At 39.3% G+C, this 26,956-nt stretch overlaps 1 protein-coding gene and 1 long non-coding RNA gene across 11 annotated transcripts in view; both read left to right on the top strand.

Moving 5' to 3' along the window:
- Positions 1 to 24,211, top strand: part of LOC147375762 (uncharacterized) — a 35,517-nt gene extending 11,306 nt beyond the window's left edge. The window contains exons 2-4 of one of the 4 annotated variants that reach the window (XR_015160460.1): positions 20,494 to 20,600; positions 21,094 to 21,187; positions 22,332 to 24,211. This is a non-coding gene — a long non-coding RNA (uncharacterized LOC147375762). Of the gene's footprint in view, positions 1 to 14,443; positions 20,601 to 21,093; positions 21,188 to 22,331 lie in introns of those variants that run through there. The other 3 variants (XR_015160458.1, XR_015160459.1, XR_015160461.1) reach the window with 3 other exon arrangements.
- Positions 1 to 26,956, top strand: part of LOC147375761 (guanylate-binding protein 2-like) — a 167,821-nt gene that overhangs the window by 40,396 nt on the left and 100,469 nt on the right. The gene's annotated exons all lie outside the window — the stretch shown is intronic.

Here is a 26,956-nt window from a genome sequence, read left to right as displayed (position 1 = left end):
GAGAAGACTAGAAGTATTCAGAAATACAGCAGAGATGGCAATATAGCTTAGCTGGTGAGCCAAATTGTGTGGTCCAGATCTCAGCTGTGCAGTTTTCTAGCTGCGTAACCTTGGGCGAGTTACTTCATATCTGTGCTTCAATTTTCTTATTTCTAAGATATGGATTATACATCCTTACCTATAGTGCTATTTTGAAGATTAAATGACTTAATAGACCTAAAGAAAAAAAAAAAACAAAAAACTTAGAACTGTTTTTCCTAAGTACTGTACAATTGTTCCTTAAGAAAAAGGGAAAGGGAATCTTTAGGATAGGATACTTGCTTAAAGACTGTAATCCCAGTCTGTTGTAGCTGGTAGGCCATAGGATATAAGTGGAAGCTGTCTGTGCTGTTTCTAGGAAATGTCTTAAGTGATCTTACGCTCCTATTACTCCCTAGATTAGTGGTTTCTCTGACAGTTTGAGTCAGGCAGGTTGGCTATTTGGACCACCTACAAGTAGGTGGAATCTTCAACTTGAAGATGGTAAGACAACGGGTGGGAGAGACAGAAGCTGAGCTCTAATATCATAAGCCACCACTCTAGCTCCAGACCTCATATATTTACATAGGAGAGAAATCAACCTCAATTTTGTTTAACTCTTGACCCCTTTTGTTGACCCCTTTTGCTTGCCGACCAAAGGCACTTCACTTTACTTTACATGGACCTTCCAGACCTTACAGTAGAGTGACAGAGGGGAGAACAAAGTGGAAGATATTAGCAATGCCTTATTATCTGGAAATGCTTCTCAAGTGGCATTTGTTCCTTGTAGGTACTAAGGGTCAGGCAGGCAGAACTACATTCTTCTTTTACTCATAATCCTAGAGCAGTACTAGGAAGGACCTGATCCAGGAGAAAATGACAATTGAGTCTAAGTTTGCAAGTTTCTAGAGCCTTTTCCATCTTACATTCCTGCTATAAAGAGTTATGTTCTTGGAAGTTGCTAAGAGTAAATCTTAAGCATTTTCAGCACACACACACACACACACACACACAGGAATTAACTATGTGAGGGGGATATATGTGTTAATTATCTTGATCTCCTTAATCATTCTACAATGTATATGTATATGGAATCACCATCTTGTCTGCTTCTATATATAAGTATATCCATAAAAAAAAAAGGAGTTACATTTAGTTTTCAGTCTCATGTAGCTATTTTAAATGGAATACTTTGAGTGTGCATATATATTATTACAGTAAATTAGTGTTCTTCAGCCAGATTATGATAGTTGTACAAACATTAGCTTAAGCATTTCAAAAATTGTAGTAGAAAATTGGCCAGTGTAACTATGTATCTGTTCTTTGTATTTGTTTGTCTACCTGTGAACCTTTTCAAATACACATTTGACTAGATTTATAGCAATTCAACTATTAGCATTGGTTACTGAAGATGAGAAAGTCTTCACAGCTGTAAACAATTTTTTAAAAGCAAACATGAATTGTGACTTTACAAATCAGTTGGGTAATAAAAATTCATTAGGGCTTCCCTGGTGGGCCAGTGGTTAAGAATCCGCCTGCCAATGCAGAGGACACAGGTTTGATCCCTGGTTGGGGAAGATCGCGCATGCCACGGGGCATCTAAGCCTGTGTGCCACAACTGCTGAGCTTAAATGCTGCGACTACTGAAGCCCATGCACCTAGAGCCTGTGCTCTGCAACAACGGAAGCCACTGCAAGGAGAAGCCTGCACACCACAACTAGAGAGTAGTCCCCACTCACACCTAGAGAAAGCCCGTGCACAGCAAGAAGACCCAGCACAGCCAGAAATAAATAATTTTTTCATTCATTCAAAACATAGGGACCATGTGTAAGGTGCAACAATAAAAATTGTGCTGGTAGAAACATTGTGCCCTCCAAGACATGGGTTGGGTGTGAGGCTTCTGGCTAATGGTATTAGAAAATGCTGCTACACAAGTATCACTGTGTTAGACCCTGGTAGAAATTGCTCTTCTCAGTACAGTGTTTTTCTTCCTTTGTCAATCTAACTTTGCCTCTGAAATTCTTGGATTACATTGGAGCTCTTCAGCTTTCAGAGGCCCCTTTCTTAAGGGCTCTAGCAGGTTCTCAGCTCATGGAGGGTTCTCTGGCTATTGCCCTTTCCCCCTCAATTTGTCCTGGTGTGCAGTGTCCTTTTGGCAATGCTGCTGGTCCAAAGTCAGTACTTCATGCTTTATGCCAGGTAGTTCCCAGAGCGATGGCAGGACATAAACTGACACCTAGTTCTCTAGGTCTCTAAAGAAGGGATAATGAAGAAATCCTTTGTGGAGAGAAAGAAGGAGAAGATTCACTCCTTAATGGTACAAGGATACAAATGGCTATCAAAGTCTGGAAACATTCAATATGATGCTAAATAATCAAATGGTAAACTTTCAGGGAAAAGCATCAGGAATGCAGTTCGGATGATAAATGCTGTATGTAAGATATTTGTTCATGTGTTTACAAATTCTTACTCTATGGAAACATTCACTATGTATTTGACAGCCTTCTAGATCCTGCTGACTCCATAATAAACAAAATAAAGTTTCTGCCCACATGGAGCTTATATTTTACTGAGGGAGTCAGGCAATAAATATGCACAAAGTTAAGTGGTTTCAGGTAGTGATAAAACATGATGAAGAAAAATTAAAATATTGGCCACTAAATGGGGCCCATTGCTTTTTTCATTTCTTTCACCATTGCCTCAAAAAGATAGAGAAGCTGAGTGCATGACACACTTGTTTTATGTTTTGAGGCCCAGTGATAGACCCTTGAAGAATTTCCCACAATTTGTTGTGATCCACACAGTCAAAGGCTTTGGCCTTGGTCAATAAAGCAGAAGTGTTTTTCTGGAACTCTCTTGCTTTTTCTATGATCCAGTGGATGCTGGCAATTTGAACTCTGGTTCCTCTGCCTTTTCTAAATCCAGCTTGAACGTCTGGAAGTTCACAGTTCATGTACTGTTGAAGCCTGGCTTGGAGAATTTTGAGCATTACTTTGCTAGTGTGTGAGATGAGTGCAATTGTGCGGTAGTTTGAACATTCTTTTGCATTGTCTTTCTTTGGGACTAGAATTTGGGATTGGGATTTCTTTGACTGTGTGGATCACAACAAACTGGAAATTCTTCAAGAGATGGGAATACCAGACCACCTGACCTGCCTGCTAAGAAATCTGTATGCAGGTCAAGAAGCAACAGTTAGAACCAGACATGAAGCAACAGACTGGTTACAAATTGGAAAAGAAGTACATCAAGACTGTATATTGTCACTCTGCTAAATTAACTTATATGCAGAGTACATCATGTGAAATGCAAGGCTAGATGAAGCACAAACTAGAATCAAGATTACCGGGACAAATATCAATAATCTCAGATATGCAGATGACACCACCCTTACAGAAGAAAGTGAAGAAGAACTAAAGGACCTCTTGATGAAAGTGAAAGAGGAGAGTGAAAAAGTTGGCTTAAAGCTCAATATTCAGAAAACTAAGATCATGGCATCCAGTCCCATCACTACTTGGCAAATAGATGAGGAAACAATGGAAACAATAAGAGACTTTACCTTTTGGGGCTCCAGAATCACTGCAGATGGTGACTGCAGCCATGATATTAAAAGACACTTGCTCCTTGGAAGAAAAGCTATAACAACCTAGACAGCATGTTCAAAAGGAGCGACGTTGCCTTGCCAACAAAGATCCATTTAGTCAAAGCTATGGTTTTTCCAGTAATCATGTATGGATGTGACATTTGGACAATTAAGGAAGCTGAGAGCTGAGCTGAAGAATTGATGCTTTTGAACTGTGGTGTTGGAGAAGACTCTTGAGAGTCCCTTGGATGGCAAGGGGATCAAACCAGTCAATCCTAAAGGAAATGAGTCCTGAATATTCATTGGAAGGACCGATGCTGAAGCTGAAACTCCAATACTTTGGCCACCTGATGCAAAGAACTGACTCATTGGAAAAGACCCTGATACTGGGAAAGATTGAAGGCAGAAGGAGAAGGGGATGACAGTGGATGAGATGGTTGGATGGCATCACTGTCTCGATGGACATGAGTCTGAGTAAACTCTGGGTGTTGGTGATGTACAGGGAAGCCTGGCATGCACGCTCCATGGAGTTGCAGAGTCAGACAAGACTGAGTAACTGAAAAGATCCATAGACTCTTTCTTTCCTAAGTTTGTTTCTCTTCCTATTTCTCCTTCCCAATTTGAATTTTTTCCTTCTAGTTGATAAGGGAAAACCTTATCAACTAGACATATGAAGGCATCATCTGAGATATGTTGGTATAGGTGTTTAGATCAACTCCTTTCAAATCATAGAAATCCTCTCCCATCAAATTCCTGGGTATTTAATTTTCTGTATTTATTTGTTTAATATCTGTATTCACCATTAGACTGTTTTCTCCTTAGGAGAGAAATTTCAACTGTGTTTTGCAGTCCTTGGCAGCATACCTGCTAGGTCCTCAACAAATATTTTGAATGGATGAATCCCTATAGTCTGAGCAACTCCTGTTTTCCACATGATGTCATCTAACTTTCTTGTTGTTGTTGTTCAACTGCTCAGTCATGTCTGACTCTTTGTGACCCCATGGACTGCAGCACCCCAGGCTTTCCTGTCCTTCCCCATCTCCTCAAACTTGCTCAAACCTATGTCCATTGAGTTGGTGATGCCATGCAATCATCTCATACTCTGTCATCCCCTTCTCCTCCTGCCTTCAATCTTTTCCAGCATCAGGGTCTTTTCCAGTGAGTCAGCTCTTCACATCAGGTGACCAAAGTATTGGAGCTTTAGCCTTAGCATCAGTCCCTCCACTGAATTTTCAGGATTGATTTCCTTTGGAATTGACTGGTTTGATGTCCTTTCAGTCCAAGGGACTCGCATAAGTCTTCTCCAACACTGCGTTCAAAAGCATCAATTCTTCAGTGCTCAGCCTTCTTTATGGTCCAGCTCTCACATCCATACATGAGTACTAGAAAAACCATAGCTTTGATTATATGGACCTTTGTTGGCAAAGTGATGTCTCTGCTTTTTAATACGCTGTCTTGGTTTGTCATAGCTTTTCTTTCAAGGAGCAAGTGTCTTATAGTTTCATGGCTGCAGTCACCATCTGCAGTGATTTTGGAGCCCAAGAAAATAAAGTTAGTCAAAAAAATCTGTCTAGAGAGATTGTTTCGGAATTAGGTTGGAAAAAATCATGATAAAAACTGGGTGAGTTTGCCTGTCTTGTGTTCTATGAATGGTTCTCTGTCAAAGACCTCCCCAGGGGATGGGAAGAGTAAAGTATGTGTGTTCGTATATGACAGGCAAATTTGGCATTTTGAGTTCTAACCCATATTTTCCCCTTTTTATTTGGATAAAAGCCCAACACAACAATGGACCAATTTTTAGTGCCCATTGGAACTTAGCTGCCAGTGTTAGGCACGTGCTTTTGTCAGGGCTGACTCTAGAAAAGCGTCTTAAACCTGCTCTGCAGTGAGTGGCAGGATCATTGTAAAAACTCCTAGGTAGATGGAATCTATGCTGTAATCTCTTGATATTAGATTTGTTTTTAATGCAGAGAACATGTACAGGTTTTGTTAGATTTATACCTGAAGTGTCTCATTTTTTGGTAGCTATTGTAAATGGCATTAATTTTTCAGTTTTGGTCTCTGTGTTCATTGCTTGTATGTAGAAGTACAGTTGAAGATAGATTTTTGGGTGTTGATCTTGTATACTACAAGCTTGTTAATAAAGTCACATTAATTCTAAGATGTTGATTTCCTGGGACTCTCTATGTGGATGATCTTGTTTGAGAATAAGGACATTTTATTTTATTCTTTCTGATCTATATGCCTTTTATTTCTTTCTCTTGCCATATTATGCTAAAACTTTCAGTGTAACATTGAACTGGAGTGGTGAGAACAGACATCTTTGCCTTATCCTTTAGTAGGGGCCAAGCACTCAGTTTTTTCATCATTAAACCTGATGTTAACAATAGGTTTTTTGGAGATGGCTTTGATCAGTTTGAAGAAGTTGATTTTTACTTCTAGGTTGCTGGGAATTTTATCATGATAGGTGTTTTGTCAAGGTTTTTCTGCATCTATTTCTATAATTAAGTGATTTTCTTTCTTCATACTGTTATATGGCAAATTACATTAATTGATTTCTGAACCACTCTTGCATTCACATTATAAACCCCACTTGATTGAGGCTCCTTATGTTTATGTATTGCTGGATTTGACTTTTCATGAGGCTAATGGTCAGTAGTTTTCTTTTTTGAACTGTTTTTGTCTGATCATGGTATCAGAATAATGCTGCCTCGTAAATGAATTGGGAAATCTTTTCTCTTCCATTTTAAATTGGTGTTATTTTTGTCTTTAAATTCTTGATTAAATTCACTATTCATAAGGGATGATCTGGACCTATAGAATTGTTTCCCAAAAGCTTTTAAATAGTTTTAGTGAGGTATAATGGACCTGCAGAGAGCTGCATACATTTAATGTGTAAATCTGGATGAGTTCGTGCATATGCAAATACCGATGATACCATCACTACAGTCAAGGTAGTTGACATTTCCAACACCTCTCCTAAACTCCTCCCTACCTCTTCTTCAGAGGTCACGAATCCAGCACAGTTCACCATAAGCTATCAATTTCAAGTTTATATACACTCCAATTTCACAGAGCCTTGTTTTCCAGCCAACTCCTGTAAGCTGGCTTCCCTTTTTCCTGCAACAGAGCTCTGACAGATTGTTGTGTTGGATACCACCCACCTCTGTCCTCTCCCTGTTTCCTGGGGTGAAACTGCAGGGTTTTACACCTTCTCTCAATTCTACAGAGCTCTGCAGCCCACCATAACCTCCTGATTCTTTTCCCTAGGTTATTGTACTGAAATGCTGAATCCTTGGGTGCAAGTTTCACTTCTTTCCCTCCCACTTGATGGAGAAGATTCTGAATCACGTGTCTTATCCTTACCTACAGAGCCATTCCAGCTATTAAGAGTCACTGATTCCTTTTTCTCTATGGCAGCATAGTAAAATGACAAAGTTTATGGGAATGGCAGGAGGTTGGGTCAAGTTCTACTTCTTTTCCTTTGTCTTGAAAGATAAGGCTCAGAACTGTGTACTTTCTCTCAGTCCTGCAGATCCATGCAGGCTGCTAAGAGCTTCTGCCCCTGTTTTTTGTTCTTAGCTTCTCCCAGGAGTCTAACCAACTTGGTTTATCTCAGAGCTATGAGGCAGGTGACACGGGAATAGGTTTCTTGAGCAGCATTTGGAAAGTCTAGGGAAGTTGGCTGCCTGCTCCACTCGTTCTTTGCCCTCAAGGGGAAAATGTGTGGGCTGAGTGGATTTTTCTAGGTGCTGAGTTGTTCTGGCTTAGGGGAAAGGCTGATGTTATTAAAGGAAAACTGCTTCTCATACCCATTTCAGAGAGATATCTCTAAGTTTGTGTTCATCTGCATGCTAAGTTGCTTCCGTCATGTCTGACTCCACAACCCCATGGATTTAGCCCACCAGGTTCCTCTCTCCATGGGGATTCTCCAGGCAGGAATACTGGAGTGGGTTGCCATGCCCTCCTCCAGGGCATCTTCCTTACCCAGGATCGAATCCGAGTCTCCTGATCTCTGCATTGCAGGTGGATTCTTTACCTGCTGAGCCACTGGGGAAGCCTATGTGTAACTTCACAACAGTTAAAAATAAGAAAAGAAGTAAGAATAACCAATACAGATTTAAACATTTTTTAATTTAAAGATCAATGAAAATGCTTTCACTACATGAATGTTTTTGTAAATGTCTTATAGTTTATTTTTACATACATTACTTATTTTTTATTACCACATTAGTCTTTCTAGGAAAGGAACAATTTATGCTTTTAAAAAAGAAACTAAGACAAAGTGCAAAGAGCTGTGATCTGATAGAGGTCATAGTGACAATGAGAACATAACTGTGGACTGAAAGTTAGCTTTCAATATTCCTTCCGGGTCTCTCATTTCCTCTCCTCACATCACTGTGCTGCATGCTGGGAGTATGGGTGGACAGAAGGGACTTGGCTGGGCTCTGCTGGTCTTATTCACCCTTTTTCTCCTCAGCCAGCTTGTTCATCAGGTAGGATTTGCCTGTGCAGTAGACGCCCACGATAGCCACCACCATAACAGGCTGCCTGATGGCAGATAGGACCTTCAGGGCTTTCAGATTAACCAGCAGTCACCCATTAGTGTTCTCACTGAGGCACTCTGGTCCTAGCATGTGGGCCTCTGAGGCCATGTCACCTTGTCTGCAGGGGAAGAGATGGGATGAATTAGAATTTCCAGTCTAAACAGATCAAGAGCTTTCATCAGGTTATTTTGCATTCAGAAGGAGGAATGTAAAAATCTCCATGATATACTTGTGTCCCCAGTTAACAGAGACAATATCAACAAAGAGAAAGATGATCTTAATGCATTTTGTGATTTTTTTTTTGGCCAATCACAAAAACCTTGGCCATTTATGTCAGCAGATTATTATCAAAGTAGCCCATTTAAAATATTCATATGACAGTGACTTACCAACATTCAATCACCCTCATAAACAAAGTCTTCCATTTAATTTACCATGGAAATCTTCTGTTAGGATTGACATTTAAAAATTTATGAAAGTGAAAATTGCTCAGTTGTGTCCAACTCTTGGGACCCCATTTATAGTCCATGGAATTCTTCAGACCAAAATACTGGAGTGGGTAGCCTTTCCCTTCTCCAGGGGATCTTCCCAACCCAGGGATCAAACCCAGGTCTCCCACATTGCAGGCAGATTCTTTACCAGCTGAGCCAACAGGGAAGCCCAAGAATGCGGGAATGGGTAGCCATTACCTTCACCAGCAGACCTTTCCAACCCAGGAATCCAACCGGCATTGCAGGTGGAATTTATATTAGATATTAAATGTAAAACAAAGTAGGATTCAGAGGGATTTGTTGCACTTCCTAACTGTGAGAGTCCATATTTATTTTTTTATTCATTAATTCTTACTATGAATAAAGAATTTCATGAGCAAATGTTCATCCCTTGATATGTCTCAAAGCTATTTTTAATGATTTAACATGCATTTTTTTTCACTAGTTATCCTTATTTCTATTGGAATAATGGTTCACACACTTTCTCACATTTCTTTTCTAAAAGTGGAACTTACTTTAGCAAACTTTATAAAAATATGTAACATTGTGAATGGAGAAGGCAATGGCACCCCACTCCAGTACTCTTGCCTGGAAAATCCCATGGATGGAGGAGCCTGGAAGGCTACAGTCCATGGCGTCGCTGAGGGTCGGACATGACTGAGCTACTTCACTTATGCTTTTCACTTTCACCCATTGGAGAAGGAAATGGCAACCCACTCCAGTGTTCTTGCCTGGAGAATCCCAGGGACAGGGGAGCCTGGTAGGCTGCCGTCTATGGGGTGGCACAGAGTCAGACACGACTGAAGTGACTTAGTAGTAGTAGTAGTAACCTTGTGAAACACATGACTTAAGACTCTTCTGAAACCTTGCTATGGACTTGTAGAAGCAAGGGACTCTGAAACTTAAAATTCATTAGCTTCAAAATAAATTAGCCTCCAAATAAGTGGGGGTAAACTATACAATTGCAAATACTGTATGGTGCTAAAAATTGTGTGTGTGTGTGTGTGTAAGGGGAGAAAAAGACAATGAATTAAAGATTAAAATATCAGGAAGAGATCAAGAGAGCTAAAGAAGAAAATTATTGAGAGAAAATAGCTATATTTCCAGCCAAACCATTCTAAGTTTTCTGTTTTGTTCTTTTCTCCTGTCTTGTAGAGGAGAAGTAGAAGCAAGAAGAGGATGAAGAGAGGTAGGGGTAAAGAGAGAGGAGTGGGAAGGGAACCAAGGAGAGGAAACTGAAAAGAAGAGAGAGAGGTGTCAGATAGTAGGTGATGAATGGAGCTAGTGTCAAGCCAAGAAAGTCAGTGGAAGAGTCTCCAGAAGGCAAGATCAGAACTCCTTAAGAGACCAGAGAGGGCAAAGTAAACAACAGTGGTGACTTTAGCACTGTTCCAGAGTAGATTCTTTAAAGACAAAGCTTTTTAGTAAAGTGGTGGGGTCGAATTCTGTCCTAAGGCTTAAGCCATCCTTGAGGTGGCACCAAGAAATTGAACTTAGTGAACCTGTGCTGTTTCTAAAGGAAGACATCCATTTTGAAGCAGAATTTAAGTGTAGGACCAAAGAGTATGATGTCCTTATAAATCTACATCTTTCACTCTGGGTTTCAGTTTTTTTCCTTGTCTTTAACAGTATCATGTGGCTGTTTCCACTGTAGCTCACTGACTGGTCTCTCCTCATGAAAAAAAAAAAAAAAATCTGTTACCCTTTCAGTTTCTTAGCTGCAGACAAATCAGTATTGAGCAAGTTGTATCAAAGACAATGGTAATACAATTGTGTCCCCAGTCAACATAGACAACGTCATCAAAGAGAAAGATAATCCTAATTCATTTCAAACTCTTAGTTTAGCTCCATGTCCTTGGTGATTAATTCCACACAAGCACAGTCATGACCATAGGATGGGCTGCCCCTTGCTCACAGCCGAATCTCATCTGACCAATGTCCCAAATCAGGATGAGCTTGTCCTGTCCATCAAGACAGGCTGTCTTGATGCTGATCATTTTTTAGAAAACTAACTAACCCTTACAGATTCCTTCCTACAACTGCACTAATCTTGCCATGGGCTCCTCCTCCCACAGCAGGGCTCCTTTAGCACTGAAGAAGAATCTGCTTTGAGGAAACAGTAAACTTCTTACCTGTTTTCTGCTCAGCTCAGGTAGAGTGGTTCTGTAACAAAGTTCTCCGTCTCTCACTAAATGGTTAGACTTTTATTTCACCAGCTCAGTTTCCCAGGTCTTGCCTGCTTTCCTTTAGTAAATAGACAGTTAGAAGTAAAGCAACCTCTCTACCAGATTTAGCGTTATATGGAAAAGAAATGCAAAAAAGCAAAATGGCTGTCTCAGGAGGCCTTACAAATAGCTGTGAAAAGAAGAGAAGCAAAAAGCAAAGGAGAAAAAGAAAGATATAAGCATCTGAATGCAGAGTTCCAAAGAATAGCAAGAAGAGATAAGAAAGCCTTCCTCAGTGATCAGTGCAAAGAAATAGAGGAAACAACAAAATGGGAAAGACTAGAGATCTCTTCAAGAAAATTAGAGATACCAAAGGAACATTTCATGCAAAGACGGGCTCAATAAAGGACAGAAATGGTATGGACCTAACAAAAGCAGAAGATATTAAGAAGAGGTGGCAAGAATACACAGAAGAACTGTACAAAAAAAGATCTTTACGACCCAGATAATCATGTCGGTGTGATCACTGACCTAGAGCCAGACATCCTGGAATGTGAAGTCAAGTGGGCCTTAGAAAGCATCACTACGAACAAAGCTAGTGGAGGTGATGGAATTCCAGTTGAGCTCTTTCAAATCCTGAAAGATGATGCTGTGAAAGTGCTGCACTCAATATGCCAGCAAATTTGGAAAACTCAGCAGTGGCCACGGGACTGGAAAAGGTCAGTTTTCATTCCAACCCCCAAAAAAGGCAATGCCGAAGAATGCTCAAACTACCGCACAATTGCACTCATTTTACATGCTAGTAAAGTAATGTTCAAAATTCTCCAAACCAGGCTTCACAAATACAAGAACCGTGAACTTCCTGATGTTCAAGCTGGTTTTAGAAAAGGCAGAGGAACCAAAGATCAAATTGCCAACATCCACTGGATCATGGAAAAAGCAATAGAGTTCCAGAAAAACATCTATTTCTGCTTTATTGACTATTCCAAAGCCTTTGACTGTGTGGATCATAAACTGTGGAAAATTCTGAAAGAGATGGGAATACCAGACCACCTGAGCTGCCTCTTGAGAAACCTATATGCAGGTGAGGAAGCAACAGTTAGAACTGGACATGGAACAACAGACTGGTTCCAAATAGGAAAAGGAGTACGTCAAGGCTGTATATTGTCACCCTGATTATTTAACTTATATGCAGAGTACATCATGAGAAACGCTGGACTGGAATACACACAAAGCTGGAATCAAGATTGCCGGGAGAAATATCAATAACCTGAGATATGCAGATGACACCACCCTTATGGCAGAAAGTGAAGAGGAACTCAAAAGCCTCTTGATGAAAGTGAAAGAGGAGAGTGAAAAAGTTGGCTTAAAGCTCAACATTCAGAAAATGAAGATCATGGCATCCAGTCCCATCCTTCATGGGAAATAGATGGGGAAACAGTGGAAATAGTGTCAGACTTTATTTTTCTGGGCTCTAAAATCACTGCAGATGGTGACTGCAGCCATGAAATTAAAAGACACTTACTCCTTGGAAGGAAAGTTATGACCAACCTAGATAGCATATTCAAAAGCAGAGACATTACTTTGCCAACGAAAGTCCATCTACTCAAGGCTATGGTTTTCCTGTGGTCATGTATGGATGTGAGAGTTGGACTGTGAAGAAGGCTGAGCGTGAAGAATTGATGCTTTTGAACTATGGTGTTGGAGAAGACTCTTGAGAGTCCCTTGGACTGCAAGGAAATCCAACCAGTCAATTCTGAAGGAGATCAGCCCTGGGATTTCTTTGGAGGGAATGATGCTGAGGCTGAAACTCCAGTACTGTGGTCACCTCATGCGAAGAGTTGACTCATTGGAAAAGACTCTGATGCTGGGAGGGATTGGGGGCAGAAGGAGAGGGGACGACAGTGGATGAGATGGCTGGATGGCATCACTGACTCGATGGACGTGAGTCTGAGTGAACTCCGGGAGTTGGTGATGGACAGGGAGGCCTGGCGTGCTGCGATTCATGGGCTTGCAAAGAGTCGGACATGACTGAGTGACTGATCTGAACTGAAAGCAATGAGAACAAAGCAATGACTCAACAACAATAAAAGGAATTTCTTTAAGCTATCCTTGTAGGAAGGAAGATGGGTTTGACACAATTTCTCTAGAACCTTCACATTAATTGTTTTGAAAGACGTCTTAGAGACCATTTAGTGTTGAAAAAGATGTCTGTTAGATCATAAAATGTAATGGAATGTATCTCAGGATTGGATGTCAGATTGGGACCTAGAATAGGAAGCATATTAATTTTAAGTTTATATATTTTTAAGATTAGTTGTTTGTCAGTTGCTTTATTTGCTATTATTTTCTCCCATTCTGAAGGCTGTCATTTCGCCTTGCTTATAGTTTCCTTTGTTGTGCAGAAGCTCTTAATTTTAATTAGGTTCCAGTTATTTATTTTTGCTTTTATTTCCAATATTCTGGGAGGTGGGTCATAGAGGATCCTGCTGTGATTTATGTCAGAGAGTGTTTTGTTTATGTTCTCCTCTAAGAGTTTTTCAGTTTCTCGTTTTATGTTTAGTTCTTTAATCCATTTTGAGTTTATTTTTGTGTATGTTGTTAGAAAGTGTTCTAGTTTCATTCTTTTACAAGTGCTTGACCAGTTTTCCCAGCACCACTTGTTAAAGATATTGTCTTTTCTCCCTTGTATATTCTTTCCTCCTTTGTCAAAGATAAGGTGTCCATAGGTGCCTGGATTTATCTCTGGGCTTTCTATTTTGTTCCGTTGATCTATATTTCCATCTTTGTCGCAGTACCATACAGTCTTAATGACTGTGGATTTGTAGTAGATCGTGAAGTCAGGCAGGTTGATTCCTCCAGTTCCATTCTTCTTTCTCAAGACTGCTTTGCCTATTCAAGGTTTTTTGTATTCCCATACAAATAGTGAAATTATTTGTTCTAGTTCTCTGAAAAATAGCATTGGTAGCTTGATAGGGATTGCATTGAATCTATAGATTGCTTTGAGTAGTATACTCATTTTCACTATGTTGATTCTTCTGATCCATGAACATGGTCTATTTCTCCATCTATTAGTGTCCTCTTTGATTTCTTTCACCAGTGTTTTATAGTTTTCTATATATAGGTCTTTAGTTTCTTTAGGTAGATATATTCTTAAGTGTTTTATTCTTTTCGTTGCAATGGTGAATGGAATTGTTTCCTTAATTTCTCTTTCTATTTTCTCATTATTAGTGTATAGGAATGCAAGGGGTTTCTGTGTATTGATTTTATATCCTGCAACTTTACTGTATTCATTGACTAGCTCTAGTAATTTTCTGGTGGAGTCATTAGGGTTTTCTATGTAGAGGATCATGTCATCTGCAAACAGTGAGAGATTTACTTCTTCTTTTCCAATGTGGATTCCTTTTACTTCTTTTTCTGCTCTGATTGCTGTGGCCGAGACTTCCAAAACTATGTAGAATAGTAGTGGTGAGAGTGGGCACCCTTATCTTGTTCCTGACTTTAGGGGAAATGCTTTCAAGTTTTCACCATTGAGGATAATGTTTGCTGTGGGTTTGTCATATATAGCTTTTATTATGTTGAGGTATGTTCCTTCTATTCCTGCTTTCTGGAGAGTTTTTATCATAGATGGATGTTGAATTTTGTCAAAGGCTTTCTCTGCATCTATTGAGATAATCATATGGTTTTTATTTTTCAATTAGTTAATGTGATGTATTACATTGATTGATTTGTGGATATTGAAGAATCCTTGTATCCCTGACATAAAGCCCACTTGGTCATGGTGTATGGTCTTTTTAATGTGTTGTTGGATTCTGATTGCTAGAATTTTGTTAAGGATTTTTGCATCTATGTTCATCAGTGATATTGGCCTGTAGTTTTCTTTTTCTGTGGGATCTTTGTCAGGTTTTGGTAGTAGGGTGATGGTGGCCTCATAGAATGAGTTTGGAAGTTTACCTTCCTCTGCAATTTTCTGGAAGAGTTTGAGTAGGATAGATGTTAGCTCTTCTCTAAGTTTTTGGTAGAATTCAGCTGTGAAGCTGTTTGGACCTGGGCTTTTGTTTGCTGGAAAATTTCTGATTACAGTTTCAATTTCTGTGCCTGTGATGGGTCTGTTAAGATTTTGTATTTCTTTCTGGTCCATTTTTGGAAAGTTGTACTTTACTAAGAATTTGTCCATTTCTTCCAAGCTGTCCATTTAATTGGCATATAATTGCTGATAGTAGTCTCTTATGATCTTTTGTATTTCTGTGTTGTCTGTTGTGATCTCTCCATTTTCATTTCTAATTGTATTGATTTGATCTTTCTCCCTTTGTTTCTTGATGAGTCTGGCTAATGGTTTCTCAATTTTATTTATCCTTTCAAAGAATCAGCTTTTGGCTTTGTTGATTTTTGCTATGGTCTCTTTTGTTTCTTTTGCATGTATTTCTGCCCTAATTTTTAAGATTTCTTTCCTTCTACTAACCTTGGGGATCTTCATTTCTTCTTTTTCTAGTTGCTTTAGGTGTAAAGTTAGGTTATTTATTTGACTTTTTTCTTGTTTTGTGAGATATGCCTGTATCGCTATGAACTTTCCCCTTAGCATTGCTTTTACAGTATCCCACAGGTTTTGGGTTGTTGTGTTTTCATTTTCATTCATTTCTATGCATATTTTGATTTCTTCTATGATTTGTTGGTTATTCAGCAGTGTGTTGTTCAGCCTCCATATGTTGCCATTTTTAATAGTTTTTTTTCCTGTAACTGAGATCTAATCTTACTGTATTGTGGTCAGAAAATTTAATTTCCTTAAATAATGGACACATAGTGGATGTGGCTCCTCTTTTATGCATGCTGTAAGTGAGGAAAATGACACATCTTACCCATTCATGAACACCAAGGCCCTGGAACCTAATACCCAGTGAACACACAGCATGTGTTCCATGTTCAGTGCTGATCACTCTACGTAGGATAAATAACTGGTATTTCGTAATAGACATTTCTCTACCATTTTATAGGAACGGAGGCACAGAAAGATTAAATGTCTTATCCCAAATCACAGCACTATAAATAATCTGAACCGAACCACTTTTCATCCCAAACCCTCTTGTTAAGCCACTTCACTGTACTGTCTTTCCATGTTTGCTCAGTGAATAGCAGTAGAGGTAACAGCTTTGTTGCTTAATTTCTTTCTAAGAAGCACATATGTTCAGTTCAGTTCAGTCGCTTAGTCATGTCTGACTCTTTGCGACCTCATGGACCACAGCACATATGTTACAATTGTCTAATTCATTTTTGAGTACAACCATGCAAAATGAGTGATTTGTCTCCATCTTGTGAAAACAAGGAGGCTTGAGGAAGATTAAATAATATCCCTGGTCAAGTTCACTAAGCATGTCATAGAGGTGGGATGTGAATCTGAAACTCTGTTTACCCTTGAACTATGCTTTTTTCTGCCCCCCTCAACATTGCTTCTTAAGGGAGGAAAAGGGAAGTGAGGACAAAGGGAGATATTTATATGTTCTTCTCCTGATCTCATGGAACATCAGTATTTCTCTACGCCTAGAAGCCAGTGTCTGAAAGTCAACAAATAGAATTAAGTACTCTCTTTTCTTTTCTTCTTTGTTATTATCTTTTAAAGTGTCTCTGCATAAGGAGCACTGCAACTTGCTTTGAAAAATATGACTTCTCTGGGTCTTTGAACTGCCGGAACACACCCAAGTTCTTCCTGCCTTAGCAGTCTAACAATTTTCTGCATCTGAACCTTTCTTACCCCAGATCTTGGAACAGTTGGTTCCTTCTTGTTCTTAATAGTATCTTCTCCCTGAGGCCTTCCTTGAACATTAATCTCCATCCAATCACCTGCTTTTTTTTTTTTTTTCTAACTTTTGCCTGTGACTACCTGAAATTCAAGTTCATAAAAACAGGGACCTCTTGTGTTCACAGACGTATCTCGAGCAAATAGATCAGTGTTTGGCAGAGAGTATAAACTCAATGGATATTATGTGTGACTCAATATAAAATGACTCCAAATATGAGAGTAACCCTACAGTTTGCCAATTTGAAGTATATAAGAAATAGTAAAATGCCTTGGTAAAGTGTTTAGTTTGTTTGCTACTTTTGTTACATTTTTAAAATGATATGTTTTGTGTACATATAATACTGCTATAGTTTTTTCTCTTACTGAATTTTTATAATAAAATAATTTTTAATTGAAATATAGTTGACATACAATATTACATTAGTGTCAGGTATACTACATGATGACATAGTTTGACATGTGCATACATTATGAGATGAGCACCACAATAAATCTGTAACCATCTGTCCCCATACAATGTTGTTAAAATATCAGGACCATATAGCTTATGCTGTACATTGCATTCCTGTGGTTTATGCATTATATAGCTGGAGGTTTGTAACTCAAGCCCCTCACCGCTTTGCCTGCCATGGCTCTGTATTTGCAAAAGTGCACTGAAACACTGTGGTGCTGTGGCCTCACGCACTGTACTAACTGTGACATTCCAAGTAGTCATGTTACAAATTTAAAAGTCTCTGACTCTCCTCTACTTTTTCTTATGAGTAAGAGTTTTCTTATGTCAATTAAGGACAGCTTGAAACTATTTTATTGAACATATATCAGTCGAAAGTGAAAGCAAGAATAGACTTAGTTTCTCAGAAATTCACTGGTTATTAGGAAACCAGCTCCTTCCTGATTAGTATAGTGGGTTGTATGCAGTTTTGTTCATTTTTTATGTCAGGCTGCTTGAAATATTTTCTAGGGACATTTTTTTTTTCTAAATGCTAGCTGTGAGGAAGCTTTAAACCCTCACTTTCCCATGTACTTGGAGTTGCAATTACTAGAATACTTATATTCTAAAAGATAGTCACAGATCAAGTTAATTTGCATGTTACTACTATTACGTTACAACTTTTCATGAAAAACTTTGTATATGTGTAAATGCTTAGTGGTTTCAAATGTTTTCCAGGATTTCAGTTCCCATAAAACCACCTCTGAATTTCAGGCGTGGAATGTTTTTATATTAGGCTGCTTTTCATGTGAAAAACTCCATGCAGCCTTTCTAGGGTACCCAGCACCAGAGACACAGTCATTCAGCTAGAGTCACTAAGTGTCATATACAAAGGAGTCAAGGTCAGCATGTGAGAAAAAGAATCTGCAATATACGTGTATGTATAGAAAGCAGGCTCCGGGAGTTGCTGATGAACAGAGAAGCCTGGCGTGCTGCAGTCTGTGTGGTTGCAAAGAGTTGGATATGACTGAGCAACTGAACTGACTGAACTGACAAGAAGCGTATGTACTTGGGTTGGATTCCTGGGTCGGGAAGATCCCCTGGAGGGGGCATGGCAACCCACTCCAGTTTTCTTGCTTGGAGAACCCCCATGGACAGAGGAGCCTGGCGGGCTACAGTCCAAGGGGTTGAAAAGAGTCAGACACGACAACGAACACACACAGACAATTTATTTTGATATCAGTGATAGGAAATGGATTGAATTCTAGTATTTTTTAAAAAGAGCCTGCCAGTTCTTATTATTTTTCAGGTAATCTATTCTGTGCTTTCTGTCCATCCTAGTAAACTCAGTATCACACTTTAAATGGCTATCATTTATATTTTCTTTAAAAATGTAGTGAAGTCTTTTCAGGTCCATGTTTGGGCTCCTCTTACCAACAAATTCTTAGTGACACTTAGGACCACTTTGTGAAATTCCTCCATAATTGGGATTGCATTGGATATAACAGGAAAATACGGATTTATAGGCACTGTTTTTAGTTAATTGCATTCATATTCAAGATGGATTGCTGCTTTCTTTAAAGCCTTTTTTAAGTCTTTTGATATTATTGTGTACTTTTCTATATTTCTGTTCAAATTCAAATTATGAATATTGATGCCTTATTATTTTTCCTTTTTATTTGTAATTTAAAACAAGTAATATAAATTTTACACTATTTTAAGTGTACAAATTAAGAGATGCTTGCTCCTTGGATAAAAAACTATGACAAACCTAGACAGTGTATTAAAAAGCAGAGACATCACTTTGCCAACAAAGGTCCGTATAGTCAAAGATATGGTTTTTCCGGTAGTCATGTACCAATGTGACAGTTGAACCATAAAGAAGGCTGAGCACTGAAGAATTGATGCTTTTCAATTGTGGTTCTGGAGAAGACTCTTGAGAGTCCCTTGGACAGCAAGGAGATCAAACCAGTCAATCCTAAAGGAAATCAACCCTGAATATTCTTTGGAAAGATTGATGCTGAAGCTGAAGCGTGAATATTTCGACCACCTGATGAGAAGAGCTGACTCACTGGAAAAGACCCTGATGCTGCTGGGAAAGAGTGAAGGGAGAAGAGGGCAGCAGAGGATCAGATGCTTAGATAGCACCACAGAATCAATGGACATGAATTTGAGCAAGATCCAGGAGATAGTGAAGGACAGAGGTGCCTGGTGTGCTGCAGTCCATGGGTTCACAAAGAGCTGGACACGACTTAGTGACTGAACAACAACAAATGCTGTCCTCCTAGAATGAATTTGGAAGTGATCCCTCCTTTTCAGTTTTTGAGAGACTTTGGTGAAGGAAGTTGCTGTTAATAGTTCTTTATGTCTTTATTTTCCCACCAATAGTGCACAAGGGTTGCCTTTTCTTCATATCATTGTCAATATTTGCTATTTGTTGTCTTTTTAATAACAGCCGTTCTGACAGGTAAATATCTCATTCTCATTTTGATGCATTTCCCTCACGATTGGTGATGTTGAACACCTTTTCATCTGTCTGTTGGGCATCTGTATGTCTTTTATGGAAAAATATCTACTCAGATCCTCTACTCATTTTTAAATCACTATACTTAGTTCTCTTGAGTTCAATACTTGAAGCTGTGAGTTTAGTTTTGGGATGTAAAAATTATTCTCTGCTATTGTTGCATACCTTTCAGCTCTTAATATTGTATGAGTCTATTGCACAAGTCAGGTCATGGAAAAACAGCCAAGGGTTATAGTTTTCTGGCTGCTTTACAGCTAAGTCTAGACACATGGTTAAGTTTGAACATAGAATATGGGCAGAAGCACATGTGGAAAGGAGCCATAGAATGCTCAGCCTATACTCTACCAGTCTGTGTTTCCCTTCTTATTGTCTGGACCACAGACTTGGCAGTAGTCAAGTTCTGACCTTTCAGGTAAGCAAAATGTCTTAGTGAGCACAGAATATCAAACAGGAAGGAAACAATCCCTGAATGACCTTGTGGGAAATCCTTTCACATAAGCCTGTATCAGTCATGCCTTCCAGTCCATAGCAACAGCCTCCTAGCTGACCTCTATCTCCAGTGTTCACTTTATTCTCTCCTCCTCCCATCAGAGAGATGTTTGTCAAGCACAGCTCTGGGCAAGCCTAGACTCTCCCTATCTGTGAAATAAAGCCCCTGACACTAAAGCCCTGAAATAAAGCCTAGGTCCCAACTGATCATTCAAACTCTCTATGAACCTCTATCCTGACTTCAGCGGATTCTGGCTGACCCCTAGAGGTCACTCCCCCACCTCTGTATATTTGCTTATTCCCCTTCTACTCCCTCAGATTATGATGTAAAGTCAGTGTCACTTGCTTAGTCGTGTCTGATTCTGTGACCCCATGGACTGTAGCCATCAGGCTTCTCTGTCCATGGGATTGTCCCTGCAAGAATACTAGAGTGGATTACCATTTTTCTCCTCCAGGGGATTTTATTCACCCAAGGATCAACTGAACCCTTGTTTCCTGCAGCGCCAACTTTGGCAATGGATTCTTTACAACTGAACCACCTGGAAAACACCCTCCCACCTCTGTATGTTTGCTTATTTCCCTCTTACTCCCTTGAATTAAAGGTCCCAGTAAAATGTACCCCCGTGTACTGCAGAAAAGCCATAGCATTTTGATTCTTTACCAGCTGAACTACCAGGGATACCCTTTCAACTTTAACACTAACCAAAAAAAAAAAGCGTATATTTTAACACTTCAAATTGGGGAGGACAGGATATAAACCCAAATTAAGAGGCAGATTTTTCATGAAAAATGTGATTGGTTGCATCTCATCACATGTCAAAAGAAACAGGTATATTTAATTTCTTAAGTTAGAAATTTGTTTCCTGATTTTTTTCTATGTAAAATCTTTCTTGATTCATCTGTCATTTTAAGAATCTTTTTTTGACAGCATTACAAAAAGTGAATCTCTAACATCTTAATAGTTGGGTGTTTTTACAGTATTGTCAGAGTCAACTTCACACAAAGATACTGCTGAAAATGAAATTAACATTTTTAATGTCTTGTTATCCACTCAGAATATTCTGAGCAAAGTGGCTGATGAACCAAAGTGCACGAAGTTCCCAAGACACAGTTCCTATCTGTATCCATCCAGAGGCCAACAGATGTTGGGTAATGGATCATGCAATTTTAGCTTACTAATTCAATACAGAGGAGTGCCTTACATTCTTATATTTTTAGCTTCTCCAGAATTATTACCCTAACATTCAATGATTATTAGAAGTACCCTAATAGAAGAAAAACTGAAAGCTGAGGGAAAATGCTAGATGATTTGACAGATTTGAAAAATTTATTGGTCATGGTTGCTATGCACACTTAAATAAATATTCACTTTTGAATTTTTTTCTTATTTTTAAAAATTATAAAATTTAGTTGAATTACAATGTGTTAATTTCTGCTGCACAGCAACCAATTGAGTTTGAATTTGTATTTATGCATCATTGAAAATGAATTCCCCAAATATGTAAACTCTGGTTCCCCCAAATCTGCATTCATTCCAGTGAAAAAAATGAGCCTCCAAATGATAGTGATTATTTTGAACTATAAAATCATATGTTTTATAAACATACACATTCAGACCTTTTAGTGGGGCAACTTTGGACAAGAGAGCTCCTCTGACATGGGCTCCAGGAGGGCCTGAATGACTGTCTAAAGTTACCCCACCTTAGGCAGAGGACTGGAAGCAGTGTGAGAACATGTGAATGCTGTATAGCACAGTCTTAGAGTAAAGGGGTAAGCATGCTCTTTGCTCTCTGTATCTTGAGGTCATGAAATGTCCAACTCATTGAGTTGAAAAAATACAAAGAAGAGCCTCCCTCAAACGTGGGACTCTTGTCAGACCTGGGAAATCCTCAGACACCTGCACTATTTTTTTCTCTATTCCTGTCAAACTCTAAACAAGAAATGTCTTCTTCCAGTTAAATAAATTAAATCTTGATACATATCTTTCTCTAAACACGATGCAGGTCTTTCCCTTCCTTGTGGACAGATAACAATATATAGATTAATAGAGGTTACATTCATTCTGTAATGTTATGGAATTTAGCTTATAAAGGTGTGTGGTGAATAGGGAATAGAGCATGTTTCCTGAGAAAGTATTTAATATGTAAAGTTTTGATTGCCAGTCTTTGCTGAAATGGAAACAACTTCTTTCCCTTTGGGGCCCTTAATTTCTTACTAGTTTTAACTCCTTTAGCCCTGGGGCCACCAGGATTACCAGCTGTGACTTAAGTTGTGTACTTCTGTTCCCTCACAGGTTTCCATCTGGGATCCACAGTGTGATCTGAATCCAAGGTCATCTAAATGTTATGTACTCCATTCCTACAAATAGTGTTTCTTATGGACATAGAGGATATGGACACTGAGGATCATGGAAAAAATCTTATTTGCCCAGGGCTTTTAATTTGCCCTCTTAATTCAACTTTTGTGACATATTCCTGCAAATTGTAAACCCAAATGGTGGATGTGAATGTGCTCAGTCACTCGGTTGTGTCCGACTCTTTGCGACCCCATAGGCAGTAGCCCACCAGGTTCCTCTTTGTCCATGGGACTTCCCAGGCAAGAATACTGGAGTGGGCTGCAACTGTCTTCTCCAGGGAAACTTCCCAACCCAGGGGTTGAACCCTCATCTCTAGCATCTCTTGAATTGGTGGCAAGGATTCTTTACCACTAGCACCTACTGGGAAGCCAACATTTTACATCCAATGTTAATGTTGAGTAATAAAGTTTTCTTGACCAGTAGAAACATCTGTATTTTAAGGCAAGATTTTCATCTGATTTTTAACACTGGGAAGAATAACACAATTTAATAAATGCTTTACTGAATTGTGGAATGCAGGGCTCTGTATTAAATCTTACAGACACTACAGTGAAGAAAGGACCAGAGGCTAGTTTGGGAGATGACAGTACAGAGTGTGATCAGTGTAGGATGCCATGGATGCAGCCCTGCTGCACACAGAGAGAAATTTTCACTGTGAAACAACCTCTAAACTGTAACATGTGAGGCCAGTAGGAGCCACCAGTTAGAATGTGTGGAGTTATGAAGTTGGATACAGAAGCCTTGAAAACAGGCTTTCAATATATGTAAACTGTAAAGGAATATATTTAAACTGTATCTAGTAAGGCTTTCTCTGCTCCAGAAACATTCATAAAGATTGTGGTTCAAATTTTGGGCTTTACGGATTGATTCTTTACTCCTCAAAAGGACAAGTTTGAGCAATGAAAAACATAGTAAATGTGATATTTTTTGTTACACTGAATTATATAGTAGGTGGAATCTGTCATTTTTATGTTAGACTGAGTCTGAGTCTACACTGATGTAGCACCATGACAATAGGCTTCCTTTATGGAAAACAATTTTTTTTTAAGTTCTGAATTAAAATTATCTTTAATATAAAAAGTTTTAAAGTATTCAAACTCTCAATATTTAAAGTTTTCAATATAAAGTATAAAACTAAGGTGGACTCCTAGTGTTGAAATAGACTGTACTTAAACTTACTCCTTGGAAGGAAAGTTATGACCAACCTAGATAGCATACTGAAAATCAGAGACATTACTTTGCAAACAAAGGTCTGTCTAGTCAAGGCTATGCTTTTTCCAATGGTCATGTATGGATGTGAGAGTTGGACTGTGAACAAGGCTGAGCATCGAAGAATTGATGCTTTTGAACTGTGGTGTTGAAGAAGACTCTTGAAAGTCCCTTGGACTGCAAGGAGATCCAACCAGTCCATTCTAAAGGAGATCAGTCCTGGGTGTTCTTCGGAAGGACTGATGCTAAAGCTGAAACTCCAGTACTTTGGCCACCTCATGTGAAGAGTTGACTCATTGGAAAAGACTCTGATGCTGGGAGGGATTGGGGGCAGGAGGAGAAGGGACGACAGAGGATGAGATGGCTGGATGGCATCACCGACTCAATGGACATGAGCTTGAGTGAACTCCAGGAGTTGGTGATGGACAGGGAGGCCTGGCATGCTGCGATGCATGGGGTTGCAAAGAGTCAGACACAACTGAGCGACTGAAATGAACTGAACTAAACTGAACTGAACCTTATTCATTTTTATCTAGCTGCATTCTTCAAGGCACCAAAATACATCAAATTATCCATGACAATGGAAATAAAATTGCTTACTAACTTTAGGACCCATAGTGTGATTTGAGTAGTGTCTAATTCTATTTGTTCAACCTTCAGGGTCTTTCATGTCTTGCCTAAATCTCCTTGACTGCCATTCCCAGAGAGGTATCCACTGCTTCAGTCAAATGTAATGACTTTATAACACCTTCATATGATGGTGCTTTTAAGAATTCTGACTTGGCTTGTGTTGGCCCTCCCACTTGCATGATCCTTTTGTCTCCACACGTCCACATTCTACCACTTCTTCTTCAACTGTTTTCTTTTTTGCCTATTACTGTCATTTCATAATAAGATATATTATTGCTACATCTTTTTTTGTTAACTGGATTTACTCCTTTTTCTTTTTCATTGTAGCTTTGGTTTCCCTTCTGGCAGAGATTATAAACTTGTTTGCAGTTGTACTTTTACTTAATGGTCTGCCCATCCACAAAGTCATCTTTTTGAGTGCAAGGACTGTCATAAGGAACTTTTCTTAAACACCACCAAATATACTGCCTGGCATTTAGTAGATGCCCAATGAATTGTTCTTGAGTTTAGTTGAATAGCTCTGTGTTTCTAATATTGCCATGTTTCTAATATTGCATTAAATTTACTAAAGATAGGCGGTCCTAAGATGGCAGAGGAAAAGGATGGGAAGACCACTTTCTCCCCCACAAATTCATCAAAAGATCATTTGAACACTGAGCAAATTTCACAAAACAATTTCTGAACGTGGCAGAGAACACCAGGCACCCAGAAAGGCAGCACATTCTCTTCAAAAGGAGGTCACCTCTATCTCCTCCATCCCCCTTCTCTTCTCTACCCAAATCTTTGAATCTCTTTAGGTGTTCTGGGTTGTGGAGAACACGTAGGGAACTGATTACTGGCTAGATCTGTCTCTCTCCTTTTGCCTTCCCCTCTTCTCCTCCTGGTCACCTCTATCTCCTTCCTCCCTCTTCTCTTCTCTTCTCTTCTCTTCTCTTCTCTTCTCTTCTCTGTGTAACTCTGTGAACCTCTCTGAGTGTTCCAGACTATGGAGAGCACATAGGGAATTGATTCCTGGCTAGATTACTCGCTCCTCTTTTGATTCCCCCTCTTCTCCTCCTGGTCACCTCTATCTCCCTCCTCCCTCTTCTCTTCTCCATGTAACTCTGTGAACCTCTCTGGGTGTCCCTCGCTGGAGAATCTTTTCACCATTAACCTAGATGTTTTATCATAAGTGCTGTATGGATGGAGAAGTCTTGAGGCTACTGTAAGAATAAGACTGAAAGCCAGAGCCAGGAGGCTTAAATCCAAAGCTTGAGAACACCAGAAAACTCCTGACTCCAGGGACCATTAATCGACAAAAGCTCATCCAAAAGCCTCCATACCTACACTGGAACTAAGCTCCACCCAAGAGCCAACAAGTTTCAGAGCAAGACATACCAAGCTAATTCTCCAACAACGAAGGAACATAACCCTGAGCATTAAAATACAGGTGGCCAAAGTCACACCAAACCCATAGACACCTCAAAACTCACTACTGGACACTTCATTGCACTCCAGAGAGAAGAAATCCAGCTCCACTCGCCAGAACACCAATGCAAGCTTCCCTAACCAAGAAACCTTGACAAGCCACTCGTCCAACCCCACCCACGGGGAGGAACCTCCACAATAAAGAGGAACCACAAACTTCCAGCATACAGAAAGGCCACCCCAAACACAGCAATCTAAACAAGATGAAAAGGCAAAGAAATATTCATCAGGTAAAGGAATGTGATAAATGCCCACCAAACCAAACCAAAGAGGAGGAGATAGGTAGTCTAACTGGAAAATAATTCAGAATAATGGTAGTAAAAATGATCCAAAATCTTGAAAACAAAATGGAGTTCCAGATAAATAGTCTGGAGACAAGGACTGAGAATATGCAAGAAATGTTTAACAAGGACCTAGAAGAGATAAAAAAGTGTCAATCAATAATGAATAATGCAATAACTGAGATCAAAAGCACTCTGGAGGGAACCAACAGTAGAATAACTGAGGCACAAGATAGGATAAGTGAGGTGGAAGATAGAATGGTGGAAATAAATGAAGCAGAGAGGAAAAAAGAAAAAAGAATTAAATGGGGACAAACTTAAAGACCTCTGGGAGAATGTCAAATGCCCGAACATTCAAATCATAGAAGTCCCAGAAGAAGAAGACAAAAAGAAATGCCATGAGAAAATACATGAGGAGATAATAGTTGAAAACTTCCCTAAAATGGGGAAGGAAATAGCCACCCAAGTCCAAGAAACCCCGAGAGTCCAAAACAGGATAAATACAAGGTGAAACACCCCAAGACACATATTAATCAAATTAATGAAGATCAAACACAATGAACAAATATTAAAAACTGCAAGGGAAAAACAACAAATAACCCATAAGGAGATTCCCATAGGATAACAGCTGATCTTTGAATAGAAACTCTTCACGCCAGAAGGGAATGGCAAGACATACTTAAAGTGATGAAAGAGAAAAACCTACAACCCCGATTACTGTACCCAGCAAGGATTTCATTCAAATATGAAGGAGAAATCAAAAGCTTTACAAATAAACAAAGCTGAGACAGCTCAGCACCACCAAACCAGCTCTTCAACAAATGCTAAAGGATCTTCTCTAGACAGGAAACAGAGGAAAGGTGTATAAACGTGAACCCAAAACAACAAAGTAAATGGCACTGGGATCGTACTTATCAATAATTACCTTAAATGTAAATGGGTTGAATCCCCCAACCAAAAGATAAAGACTGGCTG

Source organism: Bos grunniens, chromosome 3 (genome assembly GCF_055505025.1).
Source record: "Bos grunniens cultivar Pamir isolate PY7600 chromosome 3, Bosgru_T2T1.0, whole genome shotgun sequence".
In the NCBI taxonomy this organism is placed as follows: domain Eukaryota; kingdom Metazoa; phylum Chordata; class Mammalia; order Artiodactyla; family Bovidae; genus Bos; species Bos grunniens.
This window is presented reverse-complemented; position numbering and strand designations above follow the sequence as displayed.